The 26130-nt window shown below is 40.6% G+C and overlaps 1 protein-coding gene across 10 annotated transcripts in view; it reads left to right on the top strand.

Moving 5' to 3' along the window:
* Nucleotides 1-26130, top strand: part of trpm3 (transient receptor potential cation channel, subfamily M, member 3) — a 501544-nt gene that overhangs the window by 60516 nt on the left and 414898 nt on the right. The gene's annotated exons all lie outside the window — the stretch shown is intronic.

Here is a 26130-nt window from a genome sequence, read left to right as displayed (position 1 = left end):
TCTCCACTCCTCCTGTAATCCACAACTAGCTCCTTTGTTTTTGTGACATTGAGGGAGAGGTTGTTTTCTTGACACAACTGTGTCAGGGTGATGACTTCTCTATAGGCTGCCTCATTATTTGAGATTAGGCCAATCAGTGTAGAGTCATCAGTAAATTTAATCAGCAGATTGGAGCTGTGGGTGGCAACACAGTCATGGGTATACAGAGAGTAAAGGAGGGGGCTTAGCACACAGCCCTGAGGGGCACCTGTGTTGAGGGGTAGTGGTGAGGGAGCCCACTCTTAACACGTGCCGGCAATCTGACAGGAGGTCCAGGATCCAGCTACACAACGCAGGGTTAAACCCGAGGTCTCTGAGCTTCTTGTTGAGCATGGAGGAAATTATGGTGTTGAATGCTGAACTGCAGTCCAAGAACAGCACTCTTACATAAGCAGAACGGTAAGGACGGTGGGTAGAGCTGTGTAATAGGAGTGAGGATTGTGCAATAAGTATCTAAATTTGACCACTATAGTGTGTTTGCAGTTCATGCTGAATGGGATGATACTCGTATTGTATGGCTGGTTTTGTACTGGAGGTTGATGTGCACCATCCCGATCGACTACAGTGTAGACAACCACCGGTCCAGAGCCCCTTTTGGTACTCTACACCAGAATGAGCAGTGGAAAAAAATGATGCCAATTATACTGAAGCTTAAGTGGATTTTTTTTTCCCTCTTCAGCCGAACCTTGGCACTGCCCAAGAGGCATGAATGCTTATCGGACTTCCCATTCTACAGGTGTCAGCAACAACTACTCTTTTCTCACCAAGCAGTGTGACTCAGCGTCATCTCTGCTTCCTCCTCATCCTTGCTACTTACTATGGTTATGTGTCACTGTGCTGATTCCTAGTGGAGGAGGTGATGGTGATGCAAGGTGCTTTGAGGATCTGGCTTGCATGGGGACTCCCCACTGTGTCAGCAGTCTCTTGTTTCATTATAAAGAGCAAAATGTTTGAAGTGCTGCCTCAAATATAACTACTTACTTCACTGCACGATAATATATGTGATTATCCAGTTTTACATGAAAACCTGGATACATTGCAATGTGTGCTTGTGCTAATATTATTCTGTGTTTATTGGATTGTAACTATATATGCTGTGTGTGACTATATATACTGTGTTTTGCACCTTTGCCCCAGAGGAATGGTGTCTCCTTTAGCCGTATACATGTACATGGTTGAATGACTATAAACTTGAACTTTAACTTGAAGTTCAAAGCCCCTCAAAGCACTTTACAACAAATGCAGCCCTTAGGAATCGTAGAGCTGCACCGCACGGAAACAGGCCCTCAGCCCAGCTAGTTCATGTTGACCAAGGTGCCTGCCTGAGCTAAATCTGTAACACATAATTTTCCATGCACAAAGCCATACCAACTATTCCTCATCAGTCTTTACTTTTCCAAATGCAGACAGATCCTGTCTTTCAGAATCTCTCCAGCAACTATCTCACCATTGATGTTAGACTCACTAACCCAAAGTTACTCTACTCGTCTTTGTAGCCCTTCCTAAATAAAGTTACAATATTAGCCACCCTCCCATTTTCTGGTAGCTCATCCCTGTCTAAGGAAGATACAAAAATCTCTGCCAAGATCCCTGCAACTTTTTCCCTTGATTCCCACAATATCCTAGGATGTACTTGCATAGACAATTGTCATTTTTCCACCTCTGTGTAGCTTAAGACAGCTAATGCCCCATTTTGTAACGCCAGAGTGTTGCAGGACATAATTGTTCTCTCCCCTGAATTCTGTAGCTTCCGTGGCCTTCTCCATGATAAATACAGATGAGAAGTATTCAGTTAAGACCCTGTTCATCTCCTGTAGCACCATACATAGACACCCACACTGACCTCTTCTCTCCTTGATATTGCCCTTTTGCTTTTATATAGAATCTCTTAGCAACCTCCTTTACATGATCTGCCAAGGTTTTGATCCTCCTGATTTTCTTAAGTGGACTCCCACATCCCTTATACTTATCAAGGGATCCGCCAGCTGCCTGCACCTGACATAGGCCTCCTTACTTTTCCTGATCAGTGCCTTAATGTCCTTTGTCAACCAGGATTTCCTGATCCCACCACTCTTGCCCTTCATTCCAAAAGCAACATGTTGGCTTCTTACCTGTTAGAAGCATCCCACTTGCTAGAAGTCCCTTTACTTGCTAGCAGCCTCTCCCAATTAATCCTTGCAAGTTTCTGTCTAATGGCATTAAATTAACCTTGCCCCAACTTGGAACTTTAGCATGGGATCAAATAACTGCTAAAAAATAATAGAACTATGGTCACTAGTCCCAAAGAGCTCCCCTACTAATACTTTAGCCGCTAGAGTCTATTCCTTGACATCATGTGGGAAAACACAGCGGCCAAATAGCACACAGCAAGATCCTACAACCAGCAATGTGATGTTGGCCTGATAATGGTATTTTCTGTATGATTTGGATTGGGGATTCAGTATGTGCCAGGATGTAACAGAGAACTCCTCTGGTATTCTTTGAAGTCCCATCCATGGGACCTTTTGCATCCACCTAAGTGAATGCATCAGTCTCCAGATTAGCAGTTGGCGTAGTTCTTCCTTGCCATTGCACGCAGGTATCAATCTTGATTATGCGCTGTAGGGAGAACTGAGATAAAGATTGAGAAGGAATGAAGCATGCCATTCCCAAATCTTTTATTTTGATAAAAGTCAATGATTTGAAAGGTGTTTTTTTTCCCAAAGTCAGTGACTGAGGTAGTTTTGTGTCATCCCATTTCCTGACAAGAACACCTTAATTTCCTAGTAAGCACAAAAAGGAAAAAATAAATTGATAGATAATACATTAATAAAAGTAAATTTTGTCAAGTAAAGACTGCAAGGTGTCTTGACCGAACAGTTGGCATTATGAAATCTGTAAAGGGTTGGTGTTGAGATATTACTATGTGTGATGGAAATCTGAACTAAAGATAATAGGACTGTTATTAATTCAATACATAATTCAGGGAAAGCTTCACCTAGAGAGGGGAGAGAATGTGCAACTCACTACCATAGGGGGATAATTGAATTGAATTGACTTTATTACTTACATCCTTCATATACATGAGGAGTAAAAATCTTTATGTTGCCTCTGTCTAAATGAGCAATGTGCAATTTATAGTAATTTATAATAAATGTACAACAGGACAGTCAATATAACATAGAAATTCAGTTGTGTCAGCATGAATTAATCAGTCTGATGGCCTGGTGGAAGAAGCTGTCCTGGAGCCGGTTGATCGCGGCTTTTATGCTGCAGTGATGCAGCAGTGTCATACTACAGTCTATCATTTATTTTTGAATATATTGAAAACTGTGATCAATAGATTTCAGGTGTTAAGAAAATAAGTGAGTGAAAAAAGTTGGAAATTGATTTGCAGTACCAAGTGGGCAGTGGTCTCAGTTGTAGAGTTGTACAGCCCAATTCATCTGTACCTACCAAGATGGATTCTGAGCTAGAATAAGCACTGGAGCAGCATACACAAAATGCTACAGGAACTCAGCAAGTCAGGCAGCATCTATGGTAGGAACAAACAGTCGCAGTGTCAAGCTGAGATCCATAATGAAAAAGTTGGCGAGAGAATGTAGTACAGGTTAGGTGAAGGGGGAAGGTGGGTGGGGGACTGGTAATGAAGTAAGAAGCGGGGGGGGGGGAATAGATGGAAGAGGTAAAGGGCTGAAGAAGAAGAGATCTAATAGGAGTAGACAGTGGACCATGGAAAAAAGGAAGGAGGAAGGGAACCAGAGGGAGGTGATGGGCAAATGAAGAGGAGGGGTAAGAGGGTAACCAGAATGTGGAATGGAAGAAGGAGGGGGAGGAGAAATTGCCAGACATTAGAGAAAACAATGTTAATGGCATCATGTTGGAGGCTGCCCAGACAGAATTTGAAATCTTGCTCCTCCAACCTGGGTGGCCTCATAATGCCAGTAGAGGAGGCCATGGGCCCAGGCATGTCAGAATGGGAATGGGCATTTGGGTAGCCACCAGAAGATCCCTCATCTGTCATCTGCAAGCTTGTACTCCTTCCCTTATCCCCAACCTTATCTGGCTTCAGCCCCCTTCCATTCCAGTGCTGATGAAGGATCTTGGGGCAAAATATCATCGATTATTCACCTCCATAGATGCTGCCTGACAAGCTGAGTTCCTCTAGCATTTTGTGTGTGTTGCACAATATTTCCAACGTCTGCAGAATCTCTTGTGTTTGGAATATACTGGGGTTGCTCAGTGGGTCAGTTAGCATTAACAGAGAGAGAAAAGCCACTAATATTTTGAATGTGAATATTAATTGGAATTAGAGTCATACAGTGTTACAGCATTGAAATAGGCCCTTCCATTGGTTTGACGATGGAGAGAACAAATCTGTTATAGATTGGAAAGCAGGAGGTTGCTGAGTGGAGTGGAATTTGCGAAATGATGAAGTATTCTGCATGTCAGAAGAGTCAGGGAAACAACACCAAGGTATTTTGAAAAAGTAAGCAAAAGGAAAAAAAGAGAAACTCCCAAGTTATGCTTTTATCCCAATTTTTTGCATAGCACGGAATCAGAATTCTGATTGTGATAGTTTCACTTTCACCACGGCGCAAAGTTAAGGATTGTTTTATCTTTCCACTTTTTCCTGAGACAGGTGCAGCCCTCTTGTCCAGCTGAGATTTGATTGAGCAATTAACTTGGACAGGTACATGGATGAGAAGTGTGTGGTGGGATATGGGCCAGGTGCAGGTCAGTGGGACTAGGCAGAAAAATGGTTCAGCACAGCCAAGAAAGGCCAAAAGGCCTGTTTCTGTGCTGTAATGTTCTATGGTTCTAATGTCTCTACTTTCCTTGGTAGGCTGAAGAAAGTGTATTTAACAGTTGGATTTATGATTAGGTTGTGAAATAAGCGAATTATTTATAAAAACAATGCATTATCAGATGAGTTTTTATATTTGCAGTCAAGACAGATGGATAAAGAGATGTCAGAAAATCTGATTTTATAATTGCCTTCGTTTTAAGATCCAACAAACACCCAAAAAGAACTACATTGCCAGGCCCATCGTGAGTAGAAGTTGCAGGAGATACAGGTGCTGAACAAATCTCTGGAGTATGTGTCTGACAGATGCTGTTTTATGAAAATGGTAAAGCTAAAATCCCATGACAGTATTTTAGAGATCTTACACAGGAAGGCATCCTTTGCCAGTTTTATCGTTTTTAAGGAACAAAGTTTTCCAAATACTGCTGGGCAGCTGTAGATACACAATGCCATTTCTTTTCTCATTTTAAAGGTCTGCGGTTGTTGGTGCTTTGGTTAGATTCCAAGATAATATGGGATTATTGGGTGCAGTCAAAATCAATAAGCAGGGACCTTCTTGAGGGAGCCATCAGGGATTATGTGGAATTGTAGTGAACACAGTAGTACTAGCCTCAGTTATCAATATCTTTGAGTTTAATTGGATTGACTTACTTGAGAATTCAGTATATTTGACCATTCAGCTTCATATCAGGTAGAACTCTTCTTCATTTGATCCAAGAGGAATATATTTGTCCTTTTTTTTGACAACCATCTCTGGACCTTGAACTACATTTATCAGGATTTGATTTAATTTAACAACTGAAAATCGGATTTAATATGCTCTTCTAAAACTCAATGTTCATGGGACAAACCACATGAAGGCATAGGACTGTAACACAACATCCTTTCAGAAAGAAATGAGTTCTATTCATTTTTACCAGTGCTCTCATGTTAAGCTTTCACTTTTCTGTACAAACTTCATTAATCTGAAGTAGTCCTTCTGTTAGAGATCCGTGCCTCAATAGCAAATGCTTTCATTTATAGTAAGCATCGTACCAACTTTCCACATTGTATCAAACTTCCTCTTGAAATTGAGAGGAACGGCATCTGTCAACAATGTACAGTGTGTTTAATATACAAGAACAACAAAAATAATTTTGAACAGATCTGGCATCGAACAAATACAAGGCCAGGTGATAATATGTTTGTGAAATGTTGAAGGTAGATTTATTATCAAAGTACATATCTGTTACCATTTATACCACCTTGAGATTCATTTTCTTGCAGGCATTATCAGGAAAAAATCAATGCAATAGAATTTTATGATTTAAAAAAAAATACATAAACAGTCCAGGACTAACAAACAAATTAATGTGTAAAATAAGACAAACTGCACAAATAAAAAAATATTGAGAACATGATTGTAAAGAGTCCTTGAAAGTGAGTCTATAGGTCATAGATTCAGTTCAGAGTAGTGGTGAATGAAATTATCCACATCGTTCAGGATCCTGATGGTTGTAAGATAATAAATGTTCCTGGACTGATGGTAGTACCAAAGAGAGGGCGTGGCCTGGATGGTGGAGGTACTTGAGGATGGAGGCTGCTTTCTTGTGCCAGCTCTCACTGATGGGGAGGGCTTTGCCTTTGATGGACTTGGCTGCACCCATAACTTTCTGTCACATTTTCTGTTCCTGGATATTGGTGTTTCCATTCCAGGCCACAATGCAACAAGTTAGGATACTTTCCACTGTATATCTATAGAGGAATGTCAAAGTTTTTGATGACATGCTGAATCTACGCAAACTCCTAAGGATGTGAACACGCTGTTGTGCCTTTTTTGGTGATACCACTTGTATGCTGGTACCAGGACAGATCCTCTGATACGTTAACACCAAGGAATTTAAAGCTACTCATCCCCTCTACCTCTGTTCCCCTAATGAGGAAAAGAGAGGCATTGAGAAGGAATTCCTAGCAAAGAATATTAGTGGCTGAAGGTATGTCAAGCATAGAGGAATAAATATTGGGAATTCAGTTGCCAGGTTTGGAGGAGCACAGAGCTGTTGTTTATGGAATTAGAGGAAATGGCTTTGGGTTATGGAGGGATATGAAATGTTTCTAAATTGTAGCAATAGAGCCACAGTAGATCAGTAAGGAACAGAGGTGATGGGTGAAGAGGACTTGGCCAGAATTATGGTACATCACTTTGAAAGATCTTAAGTATTTTGAAAGGTGACCAATCAGGAGAGTGTGGTCATGCTCATTTGGAGTTTCTAAGGGAAATGTTTAGCAACTGATCAGCTGAGGCAAGGATGGAGTCAGAACTCAAAATAGATGACCTTAACAATGGTAAGAGTACATTGTCTGAAATGCACCTTGTTGTCCCACTGGTTGTAAACAGTGTGGTTGAGTTTGACAGATGTCTGGGAATCATTGGAATCGGAATGGAGCTTGTTGTGTGGACAGAAAATGGTAGCTTTCTTTCTTTTGATGCTTGAAAAATCAGCTCTGGAAACATTTCTGTGTATTCCACAATGAAAGTCCTCACTGTCTTGAAAGTTTAGGCCCTATTCTATATAAGTTGACAATGTGAGTGTAAGAGCTTTGAGTACATCTACTTTTTAATGATGTATGGGCAGTTCAGAACTATTTGACCTTGGAAGAGCTGAAGCTCTTGTTAAGGATCCAGCACACAGATCAGAACGTAGGAAATTCTTCTGTACCCTCCCCCTTCCCCGTTTCTCAAATTGATTTAAGTTAGTGAAGAAGATCACCTGGTCATAGAGTGACAGAGCATAGACTCATAGAACACAGCGGCACAAAACATGCCCTTCAGCCCATCTAGTCCATGCTGGACTTCTACCTAGTCCTGCCTATCTAATCCCAGACCACAGTCCTCCAAAACTCTCACATACCTATCCAAAACTTCTCTTAAATGTTGTAATTGAGCTTGTATCGATTCTGTTTGCTGGCAGCTTGTTCCAAATTTACACCACCCTATGAATGAAGTTTGCCTCAGATTCCCCTTAAATATTTTACCTTTCATCTTAAATCTATGACCTCTAGTTCTATGTAATTTCACCCAGCTTGAGGGGAAAACAAGTATTCAACTTATCTGTATCCCTCATAATTTTGTATACCTCTATAAGATCTTCCCTCATTCTCCTTGGCACCAGTGAATAAAGTCTTCTTCAAACTTCCCTTATTTTTTGGGTACCTACCCTATCTTCAGAGGTGGCCCTTATCCCAGGCTGGAACTCTCAGGCAAAAGGATTCCGAGACTTGCCTTTCACCTTGCAAAATATCCTTTTGCAGGTGTTCTAAACTTAATCTGGTCTTGTGCAGCTTAATATGGTGAGCCAATGGCGACTCTTCAACTATTTCTTCTTGCTACTAGATCACCCCCAATCCATGAGTCTCCAGAGTGTAGAATCCTATTTTGTTCAGTTTATCCACCTTAATTTATGGTGTGTTGACTAAAGGATGTTTCATACATTAGAGATACACTGAAGATGGTATTGTTTACTATGAATTCTAGATAACTTGGCTGGGGTGATGACACCAGAAGCCAACTGAAGGAACTGAAATGGGAACAAAATTAATTAACACATTAATTGGACAAGACAGAATGGAAATGCACAAATTAGTTTGTTTTCCAATTGGAAGTGTTAATTGGATGAGCAGAGTTGCACATTATAATCATTTTCATTTTACTTGAAGTAATAAAACACTTCTCAATGTCTGAGTTAGCAGTCAGATGAAAGATCTCTTTGTTAGGCAGTAGATTGTATTAGGTGGTGACAGGCTCTGTCTAACTGAGGTCACGCTGAACTTATGTTTGCCTCCTTCTCCTTCTATTTACCTGTCCTGTTGATCCCACACTGGGCAAGAAGAGAAAAAGATTTCTGGCACCTTATCCTGTTAACTGCTGCCTACTAATTTGGCTGTGGGTAGGCTAGTACCTTTCCCGGGGTAAAGGGCTTTAGCTTGTGAAACATAACCACACCTACAAATCCACATTCTGTCTTTTGATGTCTTTCATTTTCTCCCATCACGTTTGCTATTTTGCCACCCTGTCATCCTGTGTCCATGAGCCTCTGAGTCCAGTGTCTCTTACCCTATCATGTCCATGGCTCTGCTGTGCAATCTGGAGCCCATGCTTGTGATTATGACCGTGACTTGAGACCCCATTGGTTGTGACTTCTATCTACACTTCACAAAATCATAAAGTTTGCAGTGGAGAAAACCATTTGACTTGTTGAGGTCATGTTGAAACCCTGACGCCTAAACAACCCCATTCCCATATTCCTACAATTGTATGGCTCAGTTTAGTGACTCTTTCCCCATGTCAGTGCCTTCACTCTCAATATCTTCACATGCTACATCCAACACCACCCTAATTTCATATCTCTGCTATTTTACTGGAAAATAATGTAATGAATTAGTAATAGTTTTATGTGTTAAGGATTCATGGGGAAAAATTGTCAATGTAGGGAGTGGCAAATGCCTAGAACATGCTGCTAGGGTTGCTGGTAGAACCAGATACATTAAGGACTTTTAAGAGACTGTTAGATAAGCACATGGATAAACGTTAAATGGAAGGCTGTGGTTAGAATGACCTTTCTTCTTCTTTTGCCCATTACGCCATTGGTGTTTAGGGCAGCAGTGGATGTCCTCCAGCTCTGATGGCGTTCAAAGCATCCTTCATCGTGTCAGTAGCTGGACTGATCTTGGAGTAAGTTGAAAGGTGGCACAACATCATGTGCTGAAGGGTCTATACTGTGCTGCGATGTTTTATGTTCTATGTGAATATCATGGACAGTAGAGGGCAGTAGTGAGAGACGATCCTTGGGCATTGGAGGGGAAGGGTGCTATTTCCCCACTATTAGAGGCATCTGCTGACACAGTAATATTAGAGGTGCTGTTTTTCAGTCTTGTTTACATGACCTTGAAAAGGTATTCTGCTTAGGACAGAACATTCTCATTCTGGGGTAGGTTTCTAGGAAAGTAGAATTGCAGACTATAGAGTTTATGCAAAACTGTCACATGAATTGTCTATTGTAGCTTTTAAGTGGTCGACACATATTACAAGCCACCTAAATTTAATCATGGAATGAAGGAAGGCTGTGGTTATATCCTGTAATGATATTGGCCAGAAGGTTCTCCAGAGTTTAAGAAAGAGGTGCAAATCTAGTGGTTACTGAGCAGTGGGTCAGGTGCCCGGGATTGTGTGTCTGGAGAGCTGTGCCATTTTGGTGGCGACTCTCCGGGCGCAGAGCTCGGAAAAAGCGACGCAGCAGACTTTAAACACCATAAATCAGTGAGTTGTTTGTTATGTCTCCCCTCTCGCTTATTAGGAAGAGAGGGAGAGCCTGTGAACTAGGTGAACTAGTAGTTTTTGGGGGTACTGCAAATCTGTGTCTTTATTGATGCTTTGCACACCTGAGTGTATTTGCCTTGCCGCTGCTTGTGCGTGGGAGGAAGGGGGAGCTAGAGGGGGCTTTGGGGTTCTAACGTTTAACTGTCATTCATTCTTTGGGGCACTCCTCTGTTTTCATGGGTGTCTGTGAAGAAGAAGAATTTCAGGATGTATGCTGTAAACATTTCTCTGACATTAAACGTACCTATTGAAACATCTTATTAGATGCTCTTTGAAGTACAGGTAAAGCAGTGTTGGCTTGAAAGAGCAAGTAGCAGGAAGTAAAAGCAAGAACGGTAAGAAACGCAAGTAGCAAAGTGGGGGAGACCTCCTGTTCTCCCTTTATACTGCAAGCTCAGTGAGTCGTCTCTGATATAACAGTCTGTGAACAACAGAGACTCTCATGACAGACAAAGAAAGGCGATTATACAAATAAACAAGCATAAAGAACTTTAAACTAGAAGAAAAATAACAAATTAAACAACCTTTTCAGCTACTGAGAAAAAGATATATTCAGTATGTTGTTTAGCCAATTCCCTTCTCTTAATTTCTTTTGAAATTCATCTAATTTTCTTTTGAACAAGATAACCACACATCCACAGCTCTCAGGGATGTGCCAGAACTAGCAGTTGTAATGTTAATGTAGGTAGCTTGCTGACAAAGTGGCAATTGCCCAGTCTTGTCCTGTCCACAGACAACAGGTCATATCCAATTAGCTAATTACTGCCTCTTCATGTTATACACTGATTCATCAGCAAAATGGCAGAAGGTATCAAGCAGCACCTACTCACCCATCAGGTGTCAAGATATTAAGAAGCACTTTGCTCACAGAAGCTCAGTGTGGGTTTTGCCAGGGTCAGCTTGCTCCAGACTTCACTACGCCCAAGGTCCAAACCTGACAAAGAACCTCAATTTTAGAGATGTATTGCAATTTCCAGACTGTGGACCATCAATTAAGATTTCTGGTTTATTTATATGTGACCAATAAATGCACTTAATGTCCCAGAAATTCAGGGTTGTTTAAAAATGTGTTAAAATGATGCTCTCCATGGATCCCTCATTGGCTCAGGTGTGGTTGGGAAATGATCTTCAATTGTAAATCTCATGCAGTTGTCATGTGCATAAGCAGTTCAACTTAGGCTGTTCTATTGGTTACACACATTTATCTCAGGGAATTTTAGAAATTGTGCCTGAGCCATAACCCCTTCATAGCTTGGGTCCTTACAGGTTGCCATATTTCACGGTAATGCAATTGGAGGGGTGGAGCATCATGGAACGTTTGGGGGTGGATGCCGCTGCAGTACCCCACTCTCTAACGGCAAGGTGCACATTGTTGTTGTAGAAGATGATCCAAGTTCTTGTTGTGCATCCCAAAGGTCTATTGGTTCCCCGAAGTAATTATCCGGAATGATGTGCACTGTCTCTAATCTCTAAATTGTTTCCCCACCCAACCCCAACCTCCCATTGTTCCATCCTGTTTCTGTGGCTCTGTGAAACATTCACCATGAACTTGCATGAAAGTTAACATCAGTGTTGCCTGTCCAGAATTGCACACCCAAAGGCATATTAACGACTTCGAAGTGTGCAACCACAAGTTTCTATGAGTAATAAGGTCTTGGTTGCATCAGCTGAATGATCTTGTACCTCAGTTCCGTCCCAGAGGGCCCACAAACCCTGCTGGTAGTGATTAGAACATCTAAAAAATCTTTAGTGTAGCAGAAAGGTAAATGCAATGATTTGCAAGATGCATTTTAGCCAAATCTTAATTTCCAATGAGGCATATTGTTCAGGAATATTAAATCATAGGCAATCTAATTGAGATTAAATTGGTTAGAAGTCCTAAAGCAGGGCATAGGGCAGTAAAAGAGATTAAGGTGTTGCCTGTAGTTCATGAAGTTCTACAGGTCTCTGTTCTGGGATCACTTCTGTTCAGTGAGTGGGAATAAGGTGGCAGAGAGTATGGCCTCTGTAGATGTTGGAACCCTGCAACAAACTGTTAGAAATATTAACTAGGACAGACAGTGTCTGTGTAAAGAGAACAGGGTTAACATACTGGGTTGCAGACCCCTCACTGGAATTGACTGTGGCCTTAACTTGTAAACTATGTCTTTAATGGAAGTAGGACTTAAGGTTAAAATGCCAAAGCAGTGTGGTACGAGTATAATTTTGTGTGATACAGGTTTTGCTTTGACTCAGAAGGTTGTGCATTCAACTACCACTCCAGAGACTTGAACTCAAAACTTCTAGTTGACATTCAAGGGAGTGTTGTACTATTGGGGATTTTGTCTTTCAAATCTGCACTGTATGTGTACTGATGATCCTGGAGCACTGTACTGAGGTTCTGCTTGGCATCCTGGCTAATACCTAGTGACTGAAAATGAGTGATGTGATCAGTGTCTGAGAATTTTGTGTGACATGTTTCACATCAGCGGGGTGGGGGGGAGGGTGGGGTGTGTGTGGGGGGTAGATGTGATGAATGAGCTTCCAGAAGAAGTGGTAGAGGCACATAAAATGACAATATTTCAAAGGCATTTAGAGAGTTGCATGGATAGGAAAGGTTTAGAGGGATATAGATCAAACACAGGCAAATGACACCAGCTCAGTTAGACAGCATGGATGAGGGCATATTTCTGTGCTGTATAATTCTATAACTCAAATTTTCTGTGCACAAGTTAAAAGCTGGTTTTATACTGTATATTGCAGTTGTGTCCACAGTCCATTGGCGTTAACTGCTTAGGGTAAGTCCTGAAAGTAATGGCAGAAGTGAAGGATAACTTTGATTCACTAATACATTTTGAAACTTTATTAAAGAAATGCAGCATCGTTAATCTGAATGGAATCAGGATGTGAATGAATGGGCAGAGTTTAAGGCATTCAGGAACATTGCTTCTGGATATTTTAGAAGCAGGTTCTGGCTCCATTGGTTGAAGCCAACTTATAAAGGTTGAAATTTTTAAAAAACATACAGCCCTTGTTAATCATCTTGTTGGCATAGAACATTTATACAGGATTTCTAGAGGTATTTGGAGTTGAATCTGTTTTGATTAGAAAATAGGTGAATGACAAAATATTATTGACTTTTAAAATCTTTGATGGGCTTAGGTAATTTCCTTTCACAATATAATAAACTACAATTTCATTGTAGACTTTAAAAGTGCAATCTATTTTGTAATGTAGAAGAGACAGCTGTCAGATTGCACATGGCAAACTCCTATCTATAGTCATGTGATAATCACCAAATAGTTGGTTTGAGTATGCATATTGAGGGTGACTATTGTCCACAATAGGGAGAGGAGTTCCCACCCTTTTCTACACTTGCTCCTGTTCCTTCCTGCATTCCATATTACAGTATTTCCAGGCCCAGCATCCTCTTCATAGGAAATCTGTTCCTTTCTTGTTCACCAATATATGGGCTAACACAGTCTTGTCTCCATCAAAGCTGCATAATATGTTGAGATTGTCTCATCTTTTTCTGCTATTTTAATTTTTAAAAAACATTTACTGAAGTGCCGTACCATTGACACAACAAGCACTTTGTCAGATCCTTGTGATTAAATCCTAGTTATGGTATGAGTATAACAGGATGAACTTAAAGCCAAATTGCTCTCGTTATTGCTATCAGAAACAAAACAAAATGATCCATGAATCATTGACTTGAGCAATGCGCAGACATCATTAATTGTTTGTTATATTTCTGCCAGACTTCCCTTTGTACCTTGAGTATGGGTAGCTGGTTAACATCTAAGGTGGTTTTGAATTCTTTTTACATGGTAATATATACTGTGAAAAGAGCGTGAGCGAGTTAAATGGCCAGGAACACTGCTGTCTTTTGTAACTCTAGAACCTAATCAAAAGAAAAGCACAAGAGCCAGGAAACTTGCCTACAGTTTCTTTTCCTTTTGTATAGTGAGACGCTCACATATGACGTGGTGGTGTAATGACGTATACCATTCACGTACTTCTTACAAAGAAGCCATGTTGAACAAAGAATGCTTAATTATACAATATATTTACAATATTACTGAAATATTGAAAACAATAAACTCCAACTCAATTCAAATACGCTGTGTATTGCTCTCTAGTCATCTTTTATATATATTTTTATATATTCACACAGTTTCCTATATAATGCAACTACTAGATAGACATCCACAGCATAGAAAATTTTATTTAAAATTATCCCATTCAGGCCTGAAGATATAATCACTGTGGAAGATTTCTTACTCATGTGGGATAACATCTTTTCTGACACGGAGGAGGGGGCTGAGGTCACTCTGCTTGGAAGGTGAGACTTGTGGCTGTGAAACAATCTCACGTTCTGGGACCTCCTCCGGGGTGGTTGTAAGAGTTGATTCTGGGGCTGCAGGAAATGGTTCTGCCAGGTCTGGACACCATTCTTCTCTAACAATCGACTCTGCTCTCCTTAACTGATTGAAGTGTCGACTCCAGATTATATCAGATGGAATCGCCACTGTGTAGGACAGCGGTCCAGTTCTGTTCTTAATCTTTCCAAGTACCCACTTTTGATCACCTCTGTAGTCCCTCACCAGGACTGCTTTTCCAGAAGGAGCCCTCAATTTGTTTCAGCTGTTGTCCTGCATATTCCTCCTGAGGTTATGGTCGAAGAGATCCAGGCATGAGCTGTTGGTTGTGTTGTATTGCAATATTAAAGAGGAAATTGGTGAGCTTCTGATTCAGTGTCTGTGTAGTATGTTCTGTTGACGTTGCTCACAGTGCATTTGTTAGACTCTGGACAGACATTTCCATCAAGCCATGTGTAGTTGGGTGGTACAGTGCAGATGGAATGGCTGAAACTGTTCCACAACAAACTGTGCTCCATTGTCAAGTGTTCTGAAACACCAGTCCTTGAGAAAAGGCATTCCAGCCATTTTGGGTGGCCATGTACACCTGAGACAGTGTGGGGTAATTCCTGGTTTTCCTTTGGATTATCTCTGCTCGAATAGGGAAATTTTCAAATTTGCATTCAGGAGAATACATCAAGAGGAGTGTTCTCTTTTGTAAATTGTTCAGATATTTTTTTTCCAAGGATAAATGGCATGATATATCAGCATCTCCATGATTAGCTGTCCCCTTGAATTCGATCTTATAATTGTGTTCTCCAAGAAACAGAGCCCATCTCTGCATTCGTGCTGCTGCTGTCAGTAGAACACCCTTCTGTGTATTGAACATAGACACACCTGTGGTTGGTGATTAGTAATGAGGGTAAACTCTCTCCCATACAAGTATTGGCTGAAAGGCTTCATGCTCCAAACCAGAGCCAAGGCCTCTTTGCCAATCCATGTGTAATGTTTCTCTGCAGCAGTAAGGGAACATGATACAAAGGCTCTGGGGCATTCTCTTCCATCACTCTTAACATGTGACATGACTGCACCTATACCGTAAGGCCAGGCTTCACAGGCAAGCTTCACTCGATGATGTGGATCATAACGTGTGAATACATCAGTATTTCCTTTGTTATTTGGAAAGCCACCACATACTGCTTTCTCCATTGCCATTTCTTTCTGATCTATAGTAATGAGTTCAAAGGGTGGAGCACAGTATTCAGGTTTGGCAGGGAGCTGTTATAGACAAATCCTAAAACAGGATCACAACTGTAACATATCCTTTAGCCTCGGGACATCTACCACTGCTTGAATTTTCTCAGCACACTTCCGTAATACTTGTGCATCAATTGTGTACATTATGCTTGCTTTATAGGATTCATACTTGTCACATCTTGCTCCGATTCTATAATCTTCTAATCTTTTTAACATTGTCTTGAGATTTTGGAGATGTTTCTTGTCATCCTCACTGGTAACAATGATATCATCCAGGTAACACAGAGTGTCTGGGCAGACTTCCAACAGCTGGTACACAGCTTTTTGCCAGAGTGCAGGCGTAGATGCAGCTCCAAAAATAAGCCTGTTATACTGATAGAGCCCTTTGAGAGTATTTATGGTGAGAAACACTTTGGACTGTTCTTCCAGATCCATCTGTAGGTAGGCTGCAGCTAAGTCCACTTTTCTGAAGAGTTTTCCTCCAGAAAGGTTTGCAAAGATATCTACGAAATGCAATTTTTATGGAATGACAGAAGCAACCAAGTCAGTGTCTAATTCCACTTTAATTAACTTGCCATTCACTTCTGATGTAAGCTATATTTCTTGTCTCCTGTTAGATTTCACATTGTAAATTTCTCTGCTATTCAGTCCTGTGTCACCGTTTTCTGATTTTTCATCAACACCATACAGATTAGTGGTGTTTTTGAAACTGCAGTTTGACTTTTTATTTTTTTCTGTTCTCTGTGTAGTCTATTTATTTTTGCCTGCCTGACATGTTCTTTGTATGTGTCCTACTTTGTTGAATTTCTGCAAGTTTCACTTTCAAACCTGCTTTGGTCTGGTGCATGTGAGCCCCTGCCACAATGGTAACACAATTTGTTCAGCTGGCAAGCCTCAGTCTAGAATCGGTAATTTTGTTCACACTCATTTTCATTCCTGACTGCAGCTCAATTGCGTCTCTGCTGTTTCCATTGATACAGCGATCTCAACTGCTCTTTTAAATGTGAGTTGCATTTCAGTTAGGAGCTGTTTTGAATGCTTTCGTGTAATATTCCACAAATTAAATGATCTCTTAGTGCTTCATTGTCCATCACTGAACTGATAATGCTCAGACAATTTCTTCAGTTCAGCTACACATGTTGAAATGGACTTCCCATCCTTTTGATTCTGCTTATAAACTGAAAATGTTCTGCAATCAACGATGGTTTTGGTTCTAAATATCCCAGCATTACATTCACAATATCAACAAAATTCATTTCATCTGGTTTGGTTGGAGCAGTAAAACTTGTAATCAGACTATATACCTTTCCATTGCACTCAGCAATGCTGACATTTGTCTTTCATCAGCTATTTCATTTGCTTCAAAGTACTATTCAATTTGTTCAGTACACATCATCCAGTTCTCTGTTGTGCAATCGAACATGTTTATCTTTCTGATGTAGCTAGCCATTTCTGCATTTTAACATTTATTATTATCATCATTATTATTATCACCCAGTACTCACAATTTATTAACCTGTGACCATACTTGCTGCTTGTTAATTTCATTCATTATCTGCCTTTTTTTAAAAAAAACTTTAATGACTCTCTCTCCCCTTTCAGATAAAAATGTGTTGCGCTTCAACAAATAGGTAGTCATTTCAGGTTCATTTTAATAGTTCCTCACTGCTAATGTTTTGTAACTGCAGAAACTAATGGAGGAAAAACACAGGAGCTGGGATATTTGCCTACTTAGTTTCTTGTCCTTTCTTTTTTAGTGAGGCACTCACATATGACGTGGTGGGGTAATGATGTATACCACTTATGTACTACTTGCATACAGCCCATAATAAATTATGTAATGAAACAATATATTTGCAATATTGCTAAATATTACTGAAATATTGTATACACCACAAGCACTACCTCACAGCCAATGCATTGTCCTCTTTTCATTTTCCTAGAGGATCCTCTCTCAAGATTTAGTTAAGTCAAAGAGGAGTTTTATTTGGATCAAAAGAGCATACATGGAGTAGTTGATGAATTGGGATGAATTGTTTGTATACTCTATGATAGTTCAATTTGTATCACACCTTTTCAGCTTAAAAACAAAATGAGGTGCACATGAAGTGTATTCTGTGAACTGTAGAAGACAAATGATTTATTTACTCCCATCCTAATGGTACCATTCAAAATAGTCTACATTAGCTGAAAACACCAATCACAATCCAATGTGCCAGTTTGTGTAAGGAGACATTTTTTTAAATATGTGCACTTATCTATTAAAGGGGGTTCAACACTAGGTTTCCACTGGATCTTAAAAATCTGCTCACATTATCACAACTTCTCGTGACTTTTAGTTTAAACTGATTACTCACCTTCCCCAATCTACTGAACAGCTGATCCTTTCTCATGATAAGTTCTGTGATTCATGGGCATAGTAGGAACGTACAAATAGCAATCTGATAATGAGCCTATGGATAATTATTGGCCAGGGCATTGGAATAACAAGCTAGGAATTTTATTGAAAGGTATTTTAAATAAACATTCAAAATGTTGGAATAATAGGGTGGCAGTGAATGTCAATAACATATGGTGGCAGACAATTAAAACTGAGGAGCACAGGGATTTCTTCTCATTGAGTGTGATGAATCACTGGAATGCTGGAGTTTTGTAGAATATAGATCTTTGGAGGTATTTAAACATGAAATGGATAAATTGAGGGATATGGGGGAACTGGCATAGATGAAGAGTTAAGTCTTGGGGTAGCCCACTAAGCCAAAGGATGTTCACAGCTCTGGATTTGTTATGCTAGCAACACAGTTTCTCAAGTTAAGTTCACTGATGGGCTTGCACAGCATCAGCTTCTCAGAGTTGTTGGTCACTGTCTTACTGTCTATCATATATACCCCAGGGCAGGGTTCCCATCCTAGGTCTATGGACCCCTCAGTTGATGGTAAGGTTCCATGGCATAATAAAGGTTGGGAACCTCTGTGCTAGAGGGTCATGCTTCCGAATGCCCACTACTGTTGCTGTGCCTCTAATACACTCCTGGTGCAGAAGGTTGTGGGTCCAGCACCCATTAAAGAGACATGAGCAGAAGAATCCGGGCTAAATGCTCAGTTGTTGAACTGCACTTGTTGGATGTGTCACTTATTGGATGTACTGTTTAAACCAAGGCCTCAAGGGATTCTGTCCAATGGATGCTTACTGTTTGGAAGAAGGAAAGTTTACAATGAAATTTAATCACTATAAGTGTTGCCTGTGCTTGTTGTGAGTACCGCCTTGTTTCCATTCTTATAACAGTTGCACTACTTCTTAAACTATTTAATTGGTTGAAAGGAATGTGAAATGGGCTTTAGACTTGCATGGCAAGATAAAGTGTTGGAGGAACTCAGCAGATCAGGGAACATCTTTGGAAATGAATAAACAGTTGATGCTTCGGACTGAGGTCCTTCTTCAGGATGTTTGTCTTGCTGTCTCACTACTGCTCCTCCTTGTAACTGCTCTTGTTTTATCTTGCTGTACTGATTTGGATTTTAGTAATTAGTGGTTTCAAAATTGCAAGGATTTGTGTTATTCATCTTCAAAATTATTCTGCAATCATCTCTGTTAACTCTGCCTGAAGAAAGCTTCAGGAATAGACCCCTCTGTCCCAGGAGCATCTACTAATATTTTACTTGGAGAAAGGGAGCACCGAGGGCCAAATCACCATCTTCTGCATTGATAATGATTTGGAGATGGTAATCACTCAGGCGAGATCTGCTTAGAAGCTGTGTTTCATCTCTCACGGGCTGGAGCTGCTGGACAGCTTTGTACCATTTGGTGGAAAATTGTGCAATGGCTGCCACCTGCTGGGGATGAAGTAGAAGTGAACGCAGCAGAGTTAGAATCAGGTACAGCAGCAGTGTTTTCCCATTCTGATATACTGTATTTAATTAATCTTAATGTACAGGCTTGGGAAGTTGCTTCACCTTGTGGGGAAGTCCAGAACAAAGAATTATTAATATATGACAACTCCAATATATTTAGTGCTTTTGTAAGGAGCTTCTTTCAGTGGATAACACTGAGAATGTTGAACACATTGCAGTGACATGCAGAAGTGTATTTAAGCAGAGGCAAGATTGCAGTGTTGGTGAAATGTATAGAAAGGGGTAGTGGTGAAGTAAGAAGAAGTGGGGTAAGAGAAGGGTTCATGCAGAGGCATCACTGGGAGTATTTAAACACAATAGTCTAGTTTTGTGCTGTAAGTCTTATTAAATATTAATGGAGAATTGAACAGATTCAGTGGCAGAAGTACAGAGGCCACTAACTGCTGAATTAAAAACACAAAATGCTGGAAATACCCATTGCATTGGGCTGCATTTGTTGGGAGTGAAACAGGTAACACTTTAATTTGATAACCCCTTGTTTTTCAGATTTCCAATACCCATTTTTTTGTACTGTCAACAGACACCAGAAGCAGACGTGTACAAAAGAGTAGTTAATGGAATGTAGGCCTTTTCCTTCCAGGCATGGTAATACAAAGTGTTGTACTTGAAACAGCAATACTCTAGTCATTATACCACTGGATGGTGGGTTGCCATAGGAGCTATGGTGTGATCCCAACAGGAAGGGAAGTTGTATTGACTCAAATTTTAATCTCTCAAATGCAGAGAGTTAATATATGTTCTAATTTAAAAATTCTAATTGGTTTAAAGCATCATGAGAGGGTGTGCAGGGGTGACATTAGGAAGCACAGTGGAGAATGGATATCCTGAATGCCCTCACACAGGATTTTGTTGAAGCTGTGGATCAATTGAAAAACTCTCTAGCAAGATAGATGAATGGCATTAAAGAGTCATGGAACCAAGCTGCACATATACCATCAAGTGCTAGCAAGTTTCCCTTCTGTTTCAATGGTCAGTATTTATATTTTCATCTCAAGCCTTACAGTAAGGTTTGGAATAAATAAGAATTTCTTTGGAATAAAGGCAGGTCATTAATTTCAAAAGCAGTTGAAATGTATTGAGTTCTTGTAATTCTGCTCTGGTGTATGGCAATCTCAATTGGTGGAGCATCATTATGGTGGTAACTGACAATATGACCTCTTTAAAGCACGGAGCATGCATTGTTGCTAAGAACTATATGATATGGCTTCTCGAGATAATAGTGTCGTTGCCTCTTTGGAAAATAATTACTCAACATAAGCCACAAACATCACATTACTTTCCTTTATAAGGAAAGAAAAAACAAATAGTCTTGCAAAGCATGATGATCATGTTCACCTTAACTTGCACACTAGTAAGTTAACTCATCTGATCATGAATTTGTAACTTTAGTTGTTTAAACAAAATAGACGCACATGCATCTCCATTGTGCGTTCATTCTTCATCTGAGATCTCATAGCCTTTTAGCTTTATCTCAATTTCTTATTCTATTAGGAAATACAAAAGAAAAATAAATAATAATAATAATAATAAAAAATAATATTGAGAACATGCATCATGGAGTGCTTGAAAGTGAGTCCGTAGGTTGTGTGAGAAAAGTTATCTTTTCTGGTTCAGGATCCTGTTGGATGGAGAGTAATAAATGTTCCTGAATGTGGTGGTGTGGGACCTAAGGCTCCTGCACTTCCTTCCCCAATGGCAGCAATGACAAGAGAGCACAGCCTGAATGACAGGGCTCCTTGATGATGGAAGCTGCCTTCCTGTGGGAGTGCTCCTTGTAAATGTGCTCGTAGTGGAAAGGGTTTTTCTTGTAATGTACTGGGCTGTATCCACTACTTTTGTGAACTTTTCCAATCATGTGTGTTGGCGATTCCATACCAGGCTGTGATGCAGCCAGTCAAGATGCTCTCCATTGTGCTTCTGTAGAAGTTTGTCAGAGTTTTAGATAACGTGTCAAATCTGCGCAAACTTCTAAGAAAGTAAAGGTGCTGCCATGCCTTCTTGGTAATGGTACTTAAACGTTGGTCCCAGGATAGATCCTCTGAAATGATTATGCTGAGGGATTTAATGTTACTGACCCTCTCCAGTGATCCCCTGATAAGGACTGGCTTACGGATCTCCAGCTTCCTACTCCTGTAATCAATCATTAGCTCTTTGCTTCCGTGGAGTTGTGGCACCGCTCGGCCAGATTTTCTGTCTCCTTCCTATATGTTGATTTCTCTCCACCTTTGATTTGGGCAACAACAGTGGTATCATCAGCAAACTTAAATATGGCATTGGAGCTGTGCTTAGCCTTGCAGTCATAAGTGTGAAGTGAGTACAGCAGGGGGCTAAGCGCGTAGCCTTGTGGTGATTGTGGTACTGATGGTGATTGTGGAGGCGATGCTGCTGCTAATCTGAACTGACTGAATAGTTTTGTGTGTCAACTATGGTAAGATCACTGCTGACTTTCAAAGAGTCGACCCAGACTTCCTGAAATCTCCTCTTCAAATTCTTCAATCATGTTTTAATATTCTTGCTCTCAGATCTCTTCAGTTGATACCATACACATCGTAGTATTTTGTTAAACCCAAGTGGCTTTTCCAAATACTCTTATGTATGAAAATCATATCTATGCAACTGATTACACACATCTATGAATGCAAGTTCTTTTTGACAAATGAAATTTCTCAGTGCTTCACTCACATTCTCAGTCATTATTAGGAAATCCCTGACCCTCTGCTCCCATTGGAACATTGTTATTTTAGACCACATGCAGTTACCAACTGATAGTCCTCATGTTCTGCTCTCTTGAACAGATGAGCTACCATTTAACTAAGGTGTGCAAAAAAGCTTGCACATTACTGACTTCCTTTGTACCAAGAGTTTTTCGACTGTGTGTCTGCTATTTAGCTCTCCTACAGGTAGCCGTGAATGTGGTTTAGTTTCTGGACTTCCCATCTCAGCACCCTAGTACTGATCCGCTTTGGTCTCTGCCTTCTTTCTACACTTCACTGGGCTGAATGAGAGGTCAGGCAAATAATCCTGAAGGGGAAAGAGCTTTGTCTATTTCTTCTCATCTTCTATTCCAACAGTTGCGGAGCAAAAGTAGAATATGATTGTTCCAATTACTCTAATTCAACCTTTATTTGAGTGTAGTCTGCCACTATTATTATTAGCTTAATATCCCTGTGGAACCATGATTTATTAGTGTTCTCAGTACTCCTCCAATGTATTTATGCAATAGGACATTTGGTTTGTGGAATTTGGCTATAATTGAGCCTGTAGATGTCTTTCCCCACTATCGAGTTACTGCTGTGTAACATTGTTATTTTTTTAATGGCAATTCTTTAAAATTCACAGCTGTCTTCTCCCTTGTCACCATCTGCGGGTAAGGACCATTCAATATTTTATTCTGTGTTTACGTTAATGTCTGTGGCATTTGAGGCCCTCCTGTGGTGACTTGAAACCCATTATCCTCTCTGTGCTCTAATGACTGGGTCTTAAGCTGAGAAAACTGCCTGTGCCATTTCTATTGCGATGGCAATTGTAAATGCACTGCCAAAAGTAAGGTCTGGCCTGTTCAAGAGCTTGGCTTGCATTTGCACATCACCTAACACCTGCTAATGTATCTCAAATTTTGTCCATGAAAGTTCCAAGATCGCAGTATCCCACCAGGTCCCTCAACTTCACAATACAATTGCAGTTGCTTCCTCTGACCTCCAGTTGCATGCCCTGAATTTTTGGTTTTGAAGTGTTTCAGATTTGAAATTGTGTGAATTTGAAACTGAGTTGAATTGTGTGTTTAATTTTTTTGGTAACTTCATCATACAGGACCTCAACTGCACCATATCGTACCAACTAATCAACTAGAATTGGGTAGTAGTCTGAGACTACAGCTAAAACTGTGTATTTGTTCTATTTTTGGTGACTGCATTTTGTTTCTCAAGTTGTTGTCCATAATTTTTACAATCTTATGACTTTGAAGAACATTGCATTTTTTATATATTCTCCAAGATAAAGGCTAAATATTCTAGCGTTCCATCGAACTTGATTGGTTTCTAGAGGTACCGTCTTTGTGCCATTACTGCTGTCTCATTTTCAGCCCCTTTCCCATACTTTTTTTTTTGTTGTAGGATTCAATCCTTCTGTTTTGATGTGCTTGTTTAAGTAACAGATTTAGCAATTTCAGTCTAGTAGTACAGTAGTTATCTATTTTTGTCACCAGTGTAGTGGCTTTGGATTCTTGTTAAGAAAATAAGGAAGGGGCTCCTGGATTTGGAAGAATCAGCAGAATACAGTAACATCTGACTCCTTGAAACTGACTGGCATGCACTACCTACAGCATAGTGTCAGTACCTTCCGTGTAACATAGCTTCTTATGGTAACGGTGACCTGATCAACCTAACATTATACGCACAGTGTTCATATCCAGAAGCCACAAATCAATTTACGCACACTGGTAATTCTTCTGAGATGTGAAATACTAACAACAGGCAACCCAGAACACTAAGGAGGAGGTCTCATCTCTGCAAAACCCTACAAACCTACTGGCAAGGTGAATAACCATCAGTGCTGTCCCCCAGCCACCATTCCCAGTATAGAGGCCTGCTGGCTCCATCGGACAGGCTACATCACTCACACGCATAACGTCAAACTCCCAAACACGGCCACTGCTTTATTATTATTAGATAAAGAGGAAAATATTCCAAGATACACATGTGGATCAGCTGCTGGAGGCTGTGTACTCGGCGAGTCATGCTCTCTCTCTCATTGCTAGGGGAAAGATAGTTGCCGATTCCTAAGTCGTAGGACTCGGGGGGGGGGAAGTGGTATGACAGACTTTTAACACCGTAAGTCAGCAAGTTGTTTTGTTATGTCTTCCCTCTCGCTGTGAAAAGGGACATTTCTTTTTCCCTTTATTAGGGAGAGAGAGGCTGTGGTGTGCTGAATTGTCGGGTGAACAATTAGATTTTAACTGCACTGCCAGTCATGGTTTTTATCAGGAGCTTTGCTATTGCAGGCTTGGTGGGTAGAGGGTGCTGATGTGTTTTTGCAGAAGTGGAGGAGGGTTGTTGCTTTACTGCTGCTTGTGCGTGGGAGGGGATAGTAGGGGGTCTTTGAGGTTCTAACTTTTTAACTCATTCATTCTTCTGTTTTCATGGATGTCTCCAAAGAAAAAGAATTTCAGGATGTATATTGCATACATTTCTCTGATATTAAAAGGAACTATTGAACTATTTTGAAGGAAGCATTGAGAACAACATTATCAGTGACTCCTGGAAATCCCAGATCCATGACTGCTCAAAGTAGAGAAGGGTGAGAACCTCAAGCAAGGGGTGTCAACTCCCATCTGCTTCAATAGAAACCACCTGTCTCTTCTGCAGCAGAGTTGGGAGCTCCCATGTTAAAATCATCAGCCTTCTCAGATCTCACAAAACTGGAATGGAAGCAAGTCATCTTCATTCTCAAGGGACCATCTATGATAAATAATGTCATGGTTGTCTTAACATCAAAAGTGAACACTTTATTGAAAAATGATTAATTTTTTGACAGAGGAATTGGTTTTGTGGGAATATGGATCAGGAATATGAATGTGTGCTCACACTATTTCCATCGTAAGTACTGGCCCAGAGCCATCAAATAATCCCCATATGTTAACCCTTTCATTCCTGGAATCATTCTTCTGAGCCTCCTCTGGACTCTCTCCAATGTCAACACATCTTGGCTTAGACAAGGGGCCCAAAGCTGCTCGCAATACTCCAAGCATGGTCTGACCAACGCCCTTATTGAGCATTAACTCCTTGCTCTTATTTCCAGCTCCAAGAATATAACCCGCCAGGACCTCTGAGGACCTCTGTTGGCCGAAGTTGGCCATGAGTATCTATTTATTGAGATACAGTGTGGAGTAGCCCTAATAGCAAACCCCTATTTAACTCTAGTCTAATCATGGGACAATTTCCAATGACCAAATAACCTACCAACTGGTACGTACTTGGACTGTGGGAAAATACTGGAGCACCTGGAGGAAGCCCATGTTTGAAGGAAAGCTGAGGTGGTTTTCTCAGGAGTCACTACTGTTGGCGATAGTTATCCCTTTCCCATCCCGTAGTCACTAGCGAGCACTGTGGCTGGTTTGTGTGTGTAAAACAGATCCCACCTGCATTCCTCCTCTGCCTGGTTCAGTTAGATATGTTATTTGGTGTAAGGCAGATTGAGTGCCAGCAGCTGGAGGTGATGCATTGGAACACGAAACAAACTGACAGCTTTGAATTACTGTTTGATGGGTTTGTGACAACGTGAGACAGCTGTAAATAAATGCCGGGTCCCAGATACAGTTAGTGCACTTTCCCAGTGATGGCTGAAGCTGAAATTCCTGTCACTCACCCGTTAGTCAGGGATGCTGAAGCTAGCTCTCTACTTATTGAACCTCTCTGCTGCTTCACTGCAGACCCCTCTCTGCAC

This window comes from Hemitrygon akajei, chromosome 6 (genome assembly GCF_048418815.1).
Source record: "Hemitrygon akajei chromosome 6, sHemAka1.3, whole genome shotgun sequence".
NCBI lineage: Eukaryota > Metazoa > Chordata > Chondrichthyes > Myliobatiformes > Dasyatidae > Hemitrygon > Hemitrygon akajei.
The sequence above is the reverse complement of the archived record's forward strand: the minus strand, read 5'-3'. Positions and strand labels throughout refer to the sequence as shown.